The following is a 17,539-nucleotide window of genomic DNA, read 5'->3' as shown; positions in this document are numbered from 1 at the left end:
GACAGGGGAGGGCTCACCCCCGGGAGGCCCGGGACAAACAGGAAATTAAACGCGGTTGTTTCAAGGCCAAGATGTGTGCCAAGGCCGTCAGCTCCCAAGCCCAGCCTGGTGTTCGGGTGCCGCGCGGGGCTCGGTGAGGCCTGTTTCCTGCAAAGGCTCACAAAGGCCCACCAGCAGTGTTTATAAACCCACCAGCGGGGCCGGCTGACCTCACGACGGGCCGGGTCACGTAAACAGCTCGTTATTCTGCAAACGGACACGCACAGTCCCCTCGGGCTGGAGCCGCTGTGCCGGGACCGTGGGAAACACCCCCACCCTGAGGGGGCAGCCTGGCCCTCAGAGCAGCGAGGTGGGGGCCCGATCCGCACAAGAGCCAGTAACTTGTTTGTAACTGCTCCAGAGCGGAGGCAAGATTAGGGCAGAACACAGAGCACTGAGACGCGCGAATCTGGGGTCAGTCTATTCAACAGGCTCTCGGCACGCACGTGTGCGTGTGTGTTCCCGAGAGTGAGTGAGTGTGTGGTGTGTGCGTGCACATGCACACATCCCTTGGAGGTTTGCTCACTTGGTAGCATTAATTTTAAAAGGACAGGTCCAGGGGAATTTTATGAGGTAACATCTTAGAATGTAGATATTATACACGGGATTTCTGTTCTCCCAGTAACAGCAAGCGGGTGAAATTAAAAGAGAGAAACAGAATTAAGGAAGAGCAGCCCCGGCTATCTGAGATGAGCTCCAATATGTAGAAGCATCTCACTCCCCTGGCAGGAATCTCCAGGGAGACGGGGAGGGGTGGTAATTGCTTTTAACCCATGCAGTCTGCTTGGTCTTCATTTGCCCCAGAATCATGGAGCGTTGACACAGCTGGAAACAGTGCTGATCGCCGAACAGCAGGTGTGAGGAAGTGAGTTTAGCGCGATTTAGAGCTGAGTCACGGCTCCAGGGGCAGGACAGCGGCGAGCCCCTGGGTGCTGGCCGCATGCCTGGGAGGGGCAGAGGGACACTGCCTCCACACAGAATAGGATCTATGACCCCCGCATAGACGCTCAGTGAGCACCAGCACAGCCCCGCGGCGGCGTAGGCATGACGCTTCAGGTGCCGACAAGGCTACACCCTGGAAAGCAGACGCGCGAGCCTCACGTCTGGGGGTGTCACAGTCTCCAGAGAAGCTCAGGGAGCAGGTGGGGGGGGGGTGGGAGTTTGGCTCACCGTAAGGTCAGTTTAAAAGGGAGAGAGAGCAGTCTTAATCTATACCCTAAAGTATAGAGTTTGGAATAAATTTCAGTCTGAGACCAGATTAGTCAAAAAATGTCTTTGGTTTTAAGCAGGTGCGTGAGTTACGGAAAGTGTTTTGGGAATCCTGAGACCTGGAGCTGGGGACTAGGTCCCAGCCTTCAGACAGGTCATCCCCAGGAGCTCAGGGGTGGGAGGCAGAGGGGTCCGCGGGTGGAGGAGGTCTGTGTTCACCTTCCATGAGGGGTGGGTGGCACCAGCCCGGGGCTGAAGTCGGGAGAGCTGAGCCCCCCAGGCCTCGGGCACTGCCTGGGGGCTCAGCAGCTGCACTGACGCCTGAGGCCTGAGCCCGGAGATGCGGATGAAGGCCAGGCATGAGCCCACACCCTCGGGAGCCTATCCTCGGGGCTCTGAGAGGCGGGCTCACCCCAGGATCACGGCGCGGAGAGACATGGGCACCGGGAGGGAGGGGCTTGCGAGGATGCGGCCTCCTCACAGGCCCCGGCACGATGACCGAGGCACGGCAGGGGTCACTGAGGGCTGGTCGCACAGAAGATTGACTCTTCAAACGGGGACCTGGGCACCCCACGCCAGGCTGCAGAGAAGCCAAGGCATCAGCGCCCATGGGGGAGCGCTGGGGTGCCCTGCTGGCCACCCTGGGGGTCTGCCTCACCCAGCTCTCTGCCACAGGCCCCCCAGCGGGTTTGGCCAATGAGAGGCCTTGGCGGGCCCTGGAGGCAGGAGGAAGGGAGAGGTGGGTATTTCTTCCTTCCTGCCTGGCCCCATCCCCTGGGATCTGACAATTCTGGAGAAAGCAGGTGCTTGGAAGCAAAGGTTGCTAAATGCCCGAGGTGCAGGAGGGTGGGGCAGCCCCTCACATCCTCCCTGGCAGGGATGCGGGCGGCTCTGTGGCCGTGAGGACAGTGAGGAATATCCACCAGAGTTTAGGAGCTACTGATCTCTGACTCCAGCAATGAGAAATTTGTAGCTCAAGAGTCTCGGAACCTAAAAATCTGTGAACTTACGTAGAGCCTAGGAATCCATCTCTCCCCGGGGCAGCTGTTCTGTGCCCATAGGTATTCGGGGTTGTAACAGTGGACGATTAGGGGCGATCCTCTCCATCAGTAGGAGCAACTTGAGATGGACTACACCCTGTCCAGACTACACAACGTTCCTCCCAAAAGGGTGAAGAAGATAGTCTGTGCTGACCCGGCAGGGAGCCCCGCCTGATGCTCCTGGGGCGGTGAGTACAGGGCCCTGGCCCCGTCACTCAGGAGGCCCTGCTTTGGGGTGTTGCCACCCCGTAACCACTGTGCAGGGCGCCTGTAACTCCGAGTACACCACGTGGCTCCTCACTGATCTCAGAAGCCGCTTGGGGTGCTCCCTGGCAGCCCTGGCCACGCCTGCCCCAGTGGCCCATCCACTGGGCTCTTAAAGGAGACCTCGGACCCTGAGCCCCCAACGCTGTTACTGGAGCCAGAGTCGTCCACCAAGCATTTTCAGGAAAGAACCAGAGAGTGAACCCTTAGGTGTTGAGAGTCCCCCATCTCCGTCATGACCACTGGGCTCTGCTCCCATAGCCTGAATACACAGAGAGGGCGGTTTAGTTCCCATGAAGCAGTGTATACAGTCACCAGAGCTGGAATTTCATATCGTTTTCACCTCATGAAATCTCCTGACTTTCCTTCAGCACTTGAAGATGTGGAAACCATCCTGAGCTCGTGGATAGACCTGCCAAGCTGGGGGCTGGCTGTGGTCCCCAGCCTCTGAGGATGGCAAGTATTTCATCTCCTCCGTAAGACTCTATACCTTAGGCCCTGGAGCCCTGGACCAGAGGCACCTGGACAATTTTCTCTTGATGGATGTGCGGAGGATGGTCATATGGGGAGAATAAAGAATTGTTGATAAAGAGGTGGTTGCCTGCGGCAAGAAGCTTAACACGACCATAGCTTTTCAGAAAAGAGGGAGAGGTTAGAAGCAGAAGGCTTGGCAGGAATGTTCCCCACGGGGGTTGAGGGCACAGCTCCCTTCAGGGTGAAAGCTCTGAATCCACCTTTGAGGATGATCAGGCTCAGCCTGCCACGAGGTTCTCCAGTGCCAACCCCCCGGGTAAACCGCCACCTGGGTTCATGGTGCGCTCCCCGTCTTCAGCGGGATGGAATGCTCGGGAGGGGTAGGTGGGGTGGGCCATGGAGGCAGTCCATGAGCCAGGGTGCTCCAAGCTGCCCTGCTGTGGGGTCAGTGCCCAGGCTGGGCCCTGAGCCTCCAAAAGTCCAGCCCTGCCTGCCCTGCCCGGGATACCTCTGAACCTTCCCCCACACAGATGCGCAGGACTCAGCCATACCTCCCGCTTTCCTCATCTTTGTTCGTGAATTTACCAAATTAATGCATGCCGATTCTGAAAGACAAATCCAGCCATTTCTGAGTTCGGCAAACAGAAGGCCAGCCTTACCCCTCTCTCAGCAGCTCCCCTCCTGGCTAACATCTCACCTCGAGTGCAAGCGGCGTCCTGCATAATCCAGGGCCTATGTTCACACATCGGGTCTGTGTTTGGGCTATTCTTTATGTATTTTGTCCATCTTTTCATCCTCGTCTCTTATGCCTTCATGAGGTCCCCTGCCAGGTCCGTGCATAGGGACCCGCACGTGTCATCTGCAGGGCACGCCACCCTCGCCCAAGTGGAAATGGAGCAATGCGTTCATCGGTTTACCAGTGACAGACGTTTGGATCAGCTCCACTTTTTTGGCCGTCAAGCATAAGGCTGCGGTAACATTTGTGTACAAGTCTTTGTGTGGACATGTGTTTTGGGAGTTCTCACTTATCTTGAGTAGATACCCAAGAGTGGAATTGCTGGGTCATATCGTAAATCTCTTCTTAACATTTCAGAAAAGTGCCAGACTGCTATCCAAACTGACTGCACCAAGTGTAAAGGCTGGAGCGTTGCTATTTGCTTTTAAAAATGCTTTGAGTTCTTTTTAGCTAATGTCGCAGCAAATCAAGATTAATCATTGCAACTTATTGGCCATTCTGGGGAAAAGGTAGTTACTTTCAACGGTTCTTTACAGAACCAATTTCATCTCAATGATTTGTACTGATGTAATATCTGGGGTATCCATCCACCTTCAATTCAAAACAATAATCAGATCAGGAGACTTTGCCCTGTTCTGACATTTCTATCAAATCCTTCACCCCTGGAAGTTAACGTTCTTGACTAATGTCTCTGTGTGTAAGAGACAAGGGTCAAGCCAGAGACGAAGAAACCCAGATGCAAGTTTACTACGTAAATACGTGCTTTGGTTGTCTGAAATGCCTGTTGTCCTTACGTTTGAAATGCCTCCTAAGTCAGTCGTGTGTGTGTGTGTGAGAGAGTCTCTCAGTTTTGTTTCAACTCTTTGCGACCCCGTGGACTGTAGCCCACCAGGCTCCTCTGTCCATGCGATTCTCCAGGCAAGAACAGTGGGGTGGATAGCTGTTTCCTTCTCCAGGTGATCTTCCCGACCCAGGGATCAAACCCAGGTTTTTCTCATTGCAGGCAAATTCCTTATGCTCTGAACCACAGGGAAGCCCAGTGACAATGCACACTCTCAGCCAGCCAGGAGTGAAACCTGGAATCTTCTGATCTGCGGTCAGACGTGTTATCCACGGCGACAAGGGCTCCTGCACGAGTCAGTCATGCCCAGTAGCAGTGAGCAAGCATATGTCTGTTTATCACGCATGTCATGCCCTGTGATCTTTATATTTCAAGGAGGACTTAACATGCCAGCCCATTAAGAGATGTGGCTCTATGATATGAAAGCAGCAGTGATAAGCGGGTCTCGGGAGCCACTTGGGAAGGGGCACCGTCCAGTGATCAGACTGAGCGCTGCCTGTGTTTAATCTCAAGTGTACGGGGGAAATCCTTTTAATCCCAAGTGTACAGCAATTCCTCAGGCCAGAAAGGCCCCTGATAAGTGGTCTATCTGCTCCCCACACCCCCTCCTGGAAGTCAGGAGTGCTGCTGAACCAGCTCAGGTAAGAAAGTCTGCCTTATGTGGGGAAAACAGAGCTCTTCCCAGCAGCCGGCTACTCTTAGAGTCAGACAATTCCAAGAGAATTCTGTAGGCGGGACTGTCTCCATCTGTGGTGAGCTTGGACATACATGAGGAGCCCCCTGGGTGTCCCTGGACCCCTGACCCACGGTTCCAAACCGCCTGTGTGCCCGTCTCCCCAGGACACCCCTGAAGCATCACCCTCTCTCCAGGACACAGATGGCTCCTCCCCAGACTCCCTGCAAGCCCTGGCCGAGGCGTGCGGGGTCCCGCCCCAGCTTCAGCCAAGCAGGAAGCAGGGTCTGTGCTGAGCCCCTCACACGGCAGGGGGTGGGGCGGGGGGCTTCGGATCAAGGCTCTTTCCCACAGCTCGACTGTGTGTTTTGGCTCTACTGAGACTCGACTGAGTTAACACTGAGAGACCAACATTAAAAGACTATGTATGCAGCCGTGTAGGAAGTTCAACTTTAAAAATAAGCATGTCTTTCAAGTCCAAACATAATGTTTTGGGGTCACTGGGGTTCAAACCCGTGAGAAAGAAGGAATCCGTCAGGATGGAGGCAGCCCTGCCTGAGTTGCGGTGGGGAGCCCGGGGTCCCCGAGATTGCCCAGAATCCCAGGCCATCCACTTCCATCTCCCTCGTGAGGACCCCTCAGCCTGGGGATCGGGGTGCCAGGCCGCCAGGTGGGGTCTGAAGCAACAGCAGGAGGGAACAGAAGCGAGGGCAGCGCAGGGAGAGGGGCGTGCACGTCAGCGGGGATGTCGCGGTTGCAGCCTCGTCACCCATGGTAACAGGCTGGACGACACAGCTCCCCGGCCGCACACCATGGCCTCCCAAGCAGGTTCTCGCCCCAGCCGAGGAAACGGCCGTGCGCCCTCAGCAGCTGCGGCCCCGGGCCCCTGCTGGCCAGCTCCGCTGGGGCATGAATGGGCGTCAGGGGACCTTGTGAAGGTTGGGATCCTGTGAGACCCCCAAGCTGTGGAAGCTGTCTCCAGAGACGCCTGAGCCAGCTCCGCCACAGCCTCATACGGTTCTGGGGGCTTCATGGACCCCACGCCAGAGCTCCTTCTCAGGGTCGGGTTTCACACTCTTAGAGAGCGGTCCACTTGGGGAAATGGAGACTCTCATACCCTCTTTTTAATGCCAATTGCAAAACAGTCCAAATAGTGCAGTAAAAACAAAAAGAGCAGAGCGGAGGAGGGAGCCGCCCTGGTCAGAGCGCCTGCACCCACTCTCCTGGCTGCAGGGGCCTGAGGCGGGACAGAGGCCACGCCGGGCAGGAGGACTCGCGTCACAGACAACGGGGTTTCATTCTCCGTCTTGAGCGACCAGGGCTGACCTCTGACCGCCTGTAAGGACGGAACTGCACACGTGCATTTTGTATTTGAACTTGCCGTGGTCACACTGTCTCCTGACCACTCTTTCTCCACCCAGTCCTCTTGATCTTGCCGTAGTTTAGAGTTTGCAATACTCACAATGTAAAGAATTCATGTGTAGCTGGTAGTTCTTTCCATCTCTGCAAAGAGATGGGCCAGGATGACAAAGTGGCCAACTGTCAAAAAAGCTTTTTCCAAAGGAGCATTTTAAGTAATTTTACCACTTACTACAAACAAAATAAACCTTTCCCTTTCCTAAGAAATACTGATTGCAGAGAACTGGAGCAGTTCATTCAGTGATTACAGTTATCAGTTATTAGATAATCATGGGTTATTAGTACTGTAACTAAGAGAAGAACAGCACTATCCTTTCCCACCATGAAACTGGGGCGTCCCAGCTGGAAGGGTGGTCCCCAGGCAGGCAGAGCAGGAGGAAGAGCCCACGCCTGGAGGGAAGGCAAGAGGATAGGAGGGGAGTGCCCAGCAGGCGCACACAGGTGTACCTGCCAGGAGTGCCCGGGTGTGCCTGCCTGGTGTGCCCGGGTATACCTGCCAGGCATGCCCTGGTGTACCTGCCAGGCGTGCCCGGGTGTGCCTGCCAGGTGTGCCCAGGTATGCCTGCCAGGCATGCCTGGGTATACCTGCCAGGTGTGCCCGGGTGTGCCTGCCAGGCATGCCCGGGTATACCTGCCAGGCGTGCCCGGGTGTACCTGCCAGGCGTGCCCAGGTGTGCCTGCCAGGTGTGCCCGGGTGTGCCTGCCAGGCGTGCCCGGGTGTACCTGCCAGGCATGCCCGGGTGTGCCTGTCTGGTGTGCCTGCCAGGTGTGCCCGTCTATACCTGCCAGGCTTGCCCAGCTGTACCTGCCAGGTGTTCCCAGGTGTACCTGCCTGGTGTGCCCAGCTGTATCTGCCAGGCGTGCCCAGGTCTGCCTGCCAGGCATGCCCGGGTGTGCCTGCCAGGTGTTCCCAGGTGTACCTGCCTGGTGTGCCCAGGTGTGCCTGCCAGGCGTGCCCAGGTGTGCCTACCAGAACTGCCAACACACACACAGCTGAGGAGGGACTCAGAGATCTGATATCTTTGGTATATATTCAATTGACTTGCATTATTTTATCAATCCTATGAATTAAGAATTTAATTTTTCTCTCTCTCGTGGATAAAAGCACTGGGAAATCAATGGGCAAAATTATTTCTCTGGGATTTCACTGTTGTGAAGCCTGCACCAGGATTACCATTCATAACATTGACTTTTAACCTCAAAATCCTACTCCTGGGAACCTCTTCTAGAAAAACAGTCACCCCCACACACAAAGAGCCATGTCGGGCTGTTCATGCAACAAAATATTGGAAACTGCTGCTTGTCCATCAGGAAACACAACTTCAGACACTCACTTTTCTGCACCATCAAAAGCTGTACTTTCACTCAACACTTTTCACCTGCTTTAAACCAGGGAGGCCTGGCATGCTGCAGTCTATGGGCTCACAGAGTCAGACACGACTGAGCGACTGAGCAACAACAACTTTAAACTGACCACCCTTCTTTTTACTTAGTCTCATTGTAAGGAATAATATCTAAGACATAATGAAGATATGTGATATTCCTACATATTTTTCTCTGATCTACATTAACATTTTTTAAATTCCCTATAGAATTTGTAGTTCCCATGTTATAATAGCAAAAGCAGGCCATTCTTAATGTGTCAAAGTCACTTATTAATCTGAATTACAGTAGATGATAGCCATCACACAGACAATCCTAAATCTACTTTGAAGTTGAACCGATCAAGAAACGTCTGGCAACTATGAACCTTCCACCACACCAAAGATAAGGGCGCTCTCCTCACAGGATGTATGGATCACGGGTGATCAGTCACTAACCTAGTGAGGGCTCCAATATTTGGGGAAATACTGGAAAATTAAATTAAAATTATTCTCTGGACATAGTTTATCTTTTAGATCTAGATGAGATTAGTTTGGAAAAGGAGTCTCATTTAGTCTGGAAAATCTTCAGAGTGCAATACAGTTCTGGGCTAACCAGAAGCTTTCATTGTTCATTTGCTAAGCTGTATCCGACTCTTTACGACCCCACTGACTGCAGCACACCAGGCTCCTCTGCCCTCCACTATTTCCCGGAGTTTACCCAAACTCATGTCCATCGAGTCGGTGATGCCATCCAACCATCTCATCCTCTGTTGTCCCCTTCTCCTCCTGCCCTTAATCTTTCCCAGCATCAGGGTCTTATCCAATGAGTCAGCTCTTTGCATCAGGTGGCCAAAGTATTGGAGCTTCAGCTTCAGCATCAGTCCTTTCAATAAATATGCAGGGTTGATTTCCTTTAAGATTGACTAGTTTGATCTTGCTGTCCAAGGGACTCTCAAGAATTTTCTCAGCTAAATAACCTTTATAAGAAGTAGGCTTCAAAATCAAGCAATCTTATTTTGAATTAGCATATTTTAGTCAAAAGTATGGGATTAGTGATCAAGTATCAGTCAGGAATTTCTGCACCCCATTCCGAGACCAAGTGACACTGACATTCTGTTTCCTGCCATGATGACCCATTGATGAGAGGTGAGAGACGTAGAGAATACTGCCGGCTATAAAATGCCTGCGATCACTAAAGATAAACCTTTTTTAATATAAAAACTCACAGAATGAAGAGAACACTAAGATTGCTTTTTGGATGAAAATGTGTATCTGTATGCTGCCTAAAATAACCTTATATACCATTAGTGACACATGTGCTCCAGGTCTGATGAGGAAATTCACAGAACAGAATACTATTCAGCCATTAAAATTAGGGTTTTTAGTATATGAAAATGTTTCTTATGAAGTCAACTGGGGTTCCAGATATAGCATACACTAAATTCTATTAAAAATACATATATGAAAACTTGAATCAGTTCAGTTCAGTTCAGTGGCTCAGTCGTGTCTGACTCTTTGCAACCCCATGAATCGCAGGACACCAGGCCTCCCTGTCCATCACCAACTCCCAGAGTTTACCCAAACTCACGTCCATCGAGTCAGTGATGCCATCAGCCATCTCATCCTCTGCCGTCCCCTTCTCCTCCTGCCCCCAATCCCTCCCAGCATCAGAGTCTTTTCCAATGAGTCAACTCTTCGCATGAGGTGGCCAAAGTACTGGAGTTTCAGCTTCAGCATCTTTCCCTCCAAAGAAACCCCAGGGCTGATCTCCTTCAGAATGGCCTGAATAGAAATATGCAAAAATCATATGGTTGATTACCTCTAGGTAGTGAGATTAATAACTTTTTTTTGTTGTTATTTTTCTTCTTGATGCAGTTTTAAGTTTTGCAATAGTGAGTGTGTATTGCTTTTAAACCCTGAGTTTGTTTTCAAGCCTCTTTTGCAGCACACGTTTGATGAGTCTGTGAGCTGGGCCCCTGTGACAGAGGAGGACGAGCACGGTGGTCCGGGAGCGAGAGGGAGTGAACGCTCCACAGATGAACGTCTTCCCCTTGGATTAGAGTCCCTCCTCTCCCAGCTGGGGTCTACTGGCTGGTCTCCGGCCACTGACGCTGGGAGGCTCAGCCAAGCCCCTCGGAGGACTAACAGATGTCCAGCAGGGCCGCGTGACTTGGTTGGATCATCAGGGGCTGAGATGCCTTAAAAGGGAGCCCTGGGCGCTTTTACAGACAGCCTGCCTCGCCTTCTAAGACCCCAGAGAATCAGAAACAGATGAGGGATCAGGCCGCATCCTCACACGTGAGAACTGCGGGCCCGCCGGGATCTCACAGTCCTCGCTGGGAAAAGATGGTCGGCTGGCACTCCGGACAAATCGCCTGGATGCTGAGGGGTGACAACCTCCAGGAAAATACGGTCCCATCCGTGAGCCGGCAGTCTGCCGACAGAGACCACGAGAATCTGTCGCTGCAGGTCTGAGAGGCAGCCGAGACTGCTCTGGACGTGAACACTGCCCGATGGGGCCCGGCCCAGGGCCGAAGGAGGAAGGACCCAGCATCCCAGCCAGGCGGGACCGGGGAGCACGCGGAGCCCGGCTCTCCGGCTAAAAAGGCGGCTGCTTTTTGCAATCAAATGTTGCCATGTAACAAATTTTTCTCATTCTTTTGTGGGTTTAGTTCTTCCTTTTCTCAAAGTCCTAATTACTAGTTTCACATCCTAACACTAAATAGCTAGGAAGCCAGATCTGAGAGAACCAACCCTACACAGAAAAATGCCAGATGTTAATAAGGCATGATTTTGATTTAATTCATAGTTTCTCATCGGTAACAATCACAGAGTCCAATCTTTACAGAGACTCTAATGGGAAACAATAGTGTTAAAATTTCAGTTATTATTTTAGAACCAGTTGAAACGGTCAAGGAAATTACCTAGATGTAAGTCAGAATCTCTACCAAAGGATACTGTTGACTGAGAAAGACACAGGCTCCCTAAGGAGGAGCCCAAGGAGAGAAAGGTTCCGGGGCTCACGCTCCCGCCTCCTGAAATCCTCACACGCACACACAGACACCTACACACAGAGAAAATGCAACACATCTAGTCGGCCTGGATCACCACCCACAGGACTGCAAGGCCTCAGGGGCCAAGGGGACAGCCCAGGATGGGTCCCGAAGGCCCTGAGGTGTCAGCTGGCACATGGAAAAACCTGAGTACCTGCTCAGTATGAAGGTTGCCTGGGAGAGGTGCTGCTAAGTCGCTTCAGTCGTGGCCGACTCTGTGCGACCCCGTAGACGGCAGCCCACCAGGCTCCCCCGTCCCTGAGATTCTCCAGGCAAGAACACTGGAGTGGGTTGCCATTTCCTTCTGCAATGCATGAAAGTGAAAAGTGAAAGTGAAGTTGCTCAGTCGTATCCAACTCTTAGCGACCCCATGGACTGCAGCCCACCAGGCTCCTCCGTCCATGGGATTTTCCAGGCAAGAGTACTGGAGTGGGGTGCCATTGTCTTCTCCGGATTCTGGCCGAATGCTGACCTCAACTCAGCCAGCCCACCCAGCTGCAGCTGAACCCACCCCTGCAGCTGCCTGCTGGAGCTTCCGGCCGGTCCAGGGAACAGCGCTCTCTCCCAAGGCACAGCACAGGTGGGGCAGGGAGCAGAGACCCTACCGTCAGTCCCTGGGTCCTCTATCCAAGGTCAGCTCAGAGCGGCCCCTAGGGGCAAAGTCCGTGTGGCTTTCAAACCCGGCTCCTGGTGTCCGCGGCAGAGGCTCCGTGTGTTAAGTGTGTCGGGCACAAGACACCGCGAGGAAAGCCTGGTGTCAGCACCCGCTTGCCCCAGAAGTCTTTGCTTTCTAAGAGTGTGAAAGGCTTCTCCATCCCTTTACAACCTTTTTAAATCCTTCTGTGCTGAATATGTGAAACCTGTACCATGAACCTGAAGAGTCGTGGCTGGACCGAGAGACAGATCTCTGCAGCAAGGCTGGGCTCTGGCTCCCCCAGCCTCTAACCAGCCTGACTGCCCCCTCAGAGCCCACAGGCCCACTTCCGGAAGGACCCTCACGATCGTGGACATCGTGTTGGGAACTTCGGCTCCTAGCAGGTTAGGGATCCCAGGAGACCAGGAAGGCCTGCTGATCCGGGGACCCTTACCCAAGTCTCCAACACGGACCGCCTCCCAGGAGTCCCTGGGCACGGCTGCTGTCACCGCGGCTGCATGCTCCATCTCCCGGGGCTCATGCTTAGCCATGTGGATAAAGAAAGGCCTGGTAACCTGTTGTTAATACAGCCGGTCAGAGGTCAGACTTTGTAGGAAGCTGGTGACACAAAGATTCTGAGGAGCGTGTCGATGGCAGGTGATGAAGGCACACGGCCTCTGCCCCACAGGGCCCCCGAGGTGGGCTCCCCGAGGTCCAGGGGAGGGGCCCGGCCGAGAGGCCCTGCAGCTGCTGGAGGCAGGCGGCTGCCCGGCGGGTGTCCTTGGAGCAGCCTTCGTGGAGCAGCAGAGACTCTGAAGGGCTTCCCTGTGGATGCTGAGGGCAGACCGCTGCCTCCAGGTCTAGGTGGGACCCTCCCCAGGCAGGACTGTTCTCAGAAGGGGGATCGGGACTGCAGACCCCCTTGAGTGGCATCTCCAAAGGGCCTCCTGTACCCGCTCAGCTGGACCCCACCTGCCTCCCTGCAGCCCCGTCTGCTCCCTCCCCATCCTGGCCACTCCCCTGACCTCCAGGTCATCTGGTATCAGGATGACAGGTTTCAACAACCAACTGCTTCCTGGCTCATGGGACAGGTCCTGTCACCAAGGATGCCCTGGAGCAACGCAAACCAGGACAGGGCGTTCCCAGCTCTGACCAGCAGGGCCAGCACCCAGCATCCCAGAAATCTGGGGGTACTTATGGAGTAGCCATATGTGCAGGACGCTGCAGCCCTGGGCCAGGATGATAACACACCAACATTTTAGGGCAGTTTAAATTTAAATTTTACAGGGGACTTAACTCTCCTCCTAAGGCTGTCGGTGCTCAGTGTAGACCCTGGGCTTGGACTCAGGGTTGGGTTTGTGGGTGTGTGTCTCCATCTACATGGCACTCTCCCCACCGAGGAGGCCCACCTGAACCCCGAATATACACCTGCTTTTCCAGTTAGACACTCACCCCTCAGGTTTAAACATTAAAGGTAGGGATTAACTGGTCCCATCACATCATGGCAAATAGATAGAAAAACGGTGGAAACAGTGATAGACTATATTTTGCGGGGGGCTCCAAAATCACTGCAGATGGTGACTGCAGGCATGAAATTAAAAGACACTTGCTGCTTGGAAGAAAAGTCATGACCAACTTAGACAGCTTTTTAGAAAGCAGAGACATTATTTTTTCAACAAAGGTCCATCTAGTCAAAGCTATGGTTTTTCCAGTAGTCACGTATGGATGTGAGAGATGGACTATAAAGAAAGCTGAGCACCAAAGAATTGAGGCTTTTGAACCGCGGTGTTGGAGAAGACTCTTGAGAGTCCCTTGGATACCAAGGAGATCCAAGCAGTCCATCCTAAAGGAAATCAGTCCTGAATATTCATTGGAAGGACTGATGCTGAAGCTGAAACTCCAGTACTTTGGGCACCTGATGCAAAGAACTGACTCATTGAAAAGACCCTGATGCTGGGAAAGATTGAAGGCAGGAGGAGAAGGGGACGAGAGGATGAGATGGTTGGATGGCATCACCGACTCAATGGACATGAGTCTGAGTAAATTCTGGGAGTTGGTGATGCACAGGGAGGCCTGGCGTGCTGCAGTCCATGGGGTCGCAGAGTCAGGCATGACTGAGCGACTGAACTGAACTGAAGGTGAGCAGTGTGAGGGGAGCTGACTTCTATTAAATGTGAATATCCTTGTCTGTTTAAATCAGTTTCTTTCTTTTTCAGAATACAAGTGCCCCTTTGATCTTCCACGGAGAAATTCAGACGGTCCAGCTGTATCTGTGAGTGAGGAAGCTGATCCCTGAAGGGCGTGAGTGTCCGCGGTCAGCAGGTTTGGGAGGGAAGCAGCTCCCTGGCACCAGGCAGGCGTTTGCCATCCAACCTGGGCATCGGCTCATTATGACGCTTTCATTGGAGTGTAGTTGCTTCGCACTGTTGTGTTGGTCTCTGCTATGAAGCAGAGGATATGTTTACATATATCCCCGCAGATCCCAGCTTCCAGTGTGTGCACATACACCCCCTCAGACCCCAGCTTCCAGTGTGTGTGTACACACAACTCTGATCCCAGCTTAGAGTGTGTGAGAAGCATACTTCTGTTTCCTTCAAGAGCAGGCAAACCTGTTCCTGTCCCTTCATCCACTCCTGTAGCAACCTGCGACGTCCCCTGATGGGAACCCAGGTTTCTTCCCTCCTCAAACACCGTCGCCTTGAGCACCGCCCCGCCCACGTCTGAGTCCCACTTGACAGGAGCACGCAGAGCCCTTCTTTCAAGCGGCTGCTGCCGGCTCCACTGCAGGCAGCACACAGGAAGGAACAGCCTACGGCCACACCTCCCTGAACGCGCCCAGTCTCGTCTCATCTCGGAAGCTAAGCAGGGTCGGGCCTGGTTACACTTGGATGGGAGGAAGGAAATGTCAGTGGAGGCCTTTGAGTGTTTCTAACTTTTCCTCTTTGTGGCATTTACCCAGAATTCTTTGAGCCCAACAGCCAATGGCATCTTTACTCACCTTGAGTATTATTGTACTCTCACCAAATCCTTTAGGAAACTCCTGAGAAAAGAAAGGAAAAAGTCTTGTCAACTGTAAAAACCACTGCCTGAAGGCACTGGAGAGAAACCAAAGGCAGCTGAGGCGTGGAGGAGCCCTGCCTGGGGAAGGGAAGTGCTCTGGGGGACTGCGTCTGGGGTTTCATCAGACCAACCCTGTGCTCAAATGAAAACCCACCAGTCTCAAGAGGAACACACTGCAGTTCAGAGTCCTTACAGCAAATCAACCACAATTCCTAAAAAAGGATTAGAAAATCAGATATTTGGAGAAACTCAAGAGTTTCACAGGAGGCAGACCCGTATAACCCAGCTGCTGCAATTAGCAGGTAAAAACTCTTACGTTTTGCTCTAGGACATACAGGAAATCACTAGGAAAGCTCATTAGAGAAACAGACATTTGTTAAAAATCAAATAGACATTCTGGAGTTAAAAAATAGAATATCAAAAAAGAAAAACGTACTAGGCAAGCATAACAGGAGAGTGGAGACGACAGCAGGTGCAGTGAATGTGAACACTGACCTATAGAAATCAATGAATGTGAACAGAGAACAAAAAGATGGGGAAAGCTAGCAAGGTCTCAGAGGAACCGAAATACATGCAGTTAGCATAATTAGGGGGCTTCCCTGGTGGCTCAGATGGTAAGGGATCTGCCTGCAATGTGGGAGACCTGGGTTCAATCTCTGAGTTGGGAAGGTCCCCTGAAGAAGGGAATGGCAACCCACTCCAGTATTCTCGTTTGGGAAATTCCATGGACAGAGGAGCCTAGCAGGCTACAGTCCATGGGGTTGCAGAGAGTTGGACATGACTAAAGTGACTCACACACACACAGTGTAATTAGAGCCTAGAAGGAAAAGACAGAGCGGGGATGGCACAGAATGTTTGCCAAAAAAGTTTCCAAATTTGATGAAAGACACAAATGCGCATATTCAGGAAGTTCAGGGGTTCTTTGGTGTTCCAGTGGCTAAGACATCAGACTCCTAATGCAGGGGGATCACACTCCTAATGCAGGGGGATCACACTCCTAATGCAGGCCCAGTCAGGGAACTAGATCCCACATGCTACGACTAAGACCCAATGCAGCCAAATGAATAAATAAATATTTTCAAAAGAGTCCAAAGAGTGTAGGGTGATAGACAGTATATAGAACATCTCTACTCGAATCTTATCAACACTCTCTCTTGCTTTGTGTGTCATTAGAACAGACCACCCTGTGACTGCTGAAATGCCTTTTTGCTTCTGATGACCTTGAAATTGTCCTGGAAACTTTCTTTTACATCCTCATCCTTGTTTTGGTAGAATATGATCAGAATACTTCCTCCTTTTAGGATTTAGCTATTCCTAAATTATTTTAATATAATGTATAAAAATTTTTTAACTCTAAAATAAACAGTTGAATTTGAAATACAACTGAAGTTAAGAAACACAGGTTCAAAGGAAATAGGGGGTTTAGATGGTATCAAAGCCATCTCTCCCTCTCTTAGTTTTCAGTTTATCCCTCAAGGTCACAGAATGAACCTGTGGAGGCCAAAGTCCGATCCTCCTTCCAGAGGAAGGCCTGCGTTTCGCAGCAGCTGGAGTGGGACCGTTGCACGTTTGTGGCCTGTCTCTCCATGGCCCTGACGTGACAGGAGGGGGTGATCTGTGTTGTCTCCAGCCTGCCCTCCTTGCTCTGCTGGGAGCACGTGCCCCCTGGATCAGCCGACCAGGACCAGGGCATGCCCCGGTCACCAGAGACTGCAATTGCACAGTCGTGTGAGTGCTCCACACGGTGTTCCTTGGAAGAAGCCGGGCCAGGCACTAAGCAAACAGAACCAGAAGCAGCTTCCAGACACTTCTCCGAACAGGAGGCTCCGTTCTCAGTCCCTCCCGGCAGACCGGAATCAGCCCTTCAGCTCAGACCAGCGCCTGGAGGTGCACTTGTGGCCCAGGCTCCGGGGGCCGTCCACAACGACAGTGATCCACAGCATCTGCCGCCCACGCCGTCCCCTCCTCCCCGAGCAGGCTCCGTAAGAGCCCGTGGACGGCAGTCTCCCGCTCTCGCTGGGTCTCTGCACCACCAGCCTCGCTACATGGGGGCGTCTGGACGGCGTGCTATGTTCTGCAGAGAGGGGCGTTCGCCCAGGCCTGCATGAAGGCTGGAGGTGACTCAGTGGCTCCGGCTGCCCCCTGGCTGGCGTTGGCAGTGGGTCTGTTTCTGCAACCTGGACACGTGATCCTTCCTAGCATCACTGCCCCTGCCAACGTCTCGCAAGTCAGCCATCTGACTTATTAACAGCGATGAGTCCATTAGCACTGACAGGCACCTGGATCAGCTGCGAGCAGCCTCGGCCCTGTTGGTGACCAGGCACACACGGGGTGGTGGGGCCGCCCTCTCCCTGGGCTGTCACCAAAGGGACTACAGGAACCAGACCAAGACACGCACAGTGATGGGGGGTAAGGATCTCCGCTAAAATTAGAAATATTTATGACTTGGCTCAAAACCTTAAATTGCTGTAAAAACAGGACATTAAACACACACACACCTCTCTGCGGCATAACTGGCCTCTCCCTGCTTGTTTCAACCACTCTTCCTTAATGGCACGTAACGATCAAGAAGCAATGCCAGAATCCCACCCCGGGCTCCTGTTGGCAGAGTGCCCACCTGCTTTGAAATCTAGGTTACTAAAATCATCACATGCATTCTTAAAGGATTTGGAAAAGTGATTAATGTGTTTTAACCCACACGCATGCACTGAAGGGAGACAGCGGCTGCCACGT

The 17,539-nt window shown here is 52.6% G+C and overlaps 1 long non-coding RNA gene across 1 annotated transcript; it reads right to left on the bottom strand.

The window, feature by feature from the left end:
* Positions 1–13,391: 13,391 nt before the first annotated feature.
* Positions 13,392–14,840, bottom strand: LOC147347877 (uncharacterized). Its single transcript, XR_015152899.1, has 2 exons — positions 14,745–14,840; positions 13,392–14,187 (listed from the first exon to the last, which is right to left on the bottom strand). It is a non-coding gene; the product is annotated as an uncharacterized LOC147347877 (long non-coding RNA).
* Between the last annotated feature and the right edge of the window lie 2,699 nt (positions 14,841–17,539).

Source organism: Bos grunniens, chromosome 23 (assembly GCF_055505025.1).
Source record: "Bos grunniens cultivar Pamir isolate PY7600 chromosome 23, Bosgru_T2T1.0, whole genome shotgun sequence".
In the NCBI taxonomy this organism is placed as follows: Eukaryota; Metazoa; Chordata; class Mammalia; order Artiodactyla; family Bovidae; genus Bos; species Bos grunniens.
This window is presented reverse-complemented; position numbering and strand designations above follow the sequence as displayed.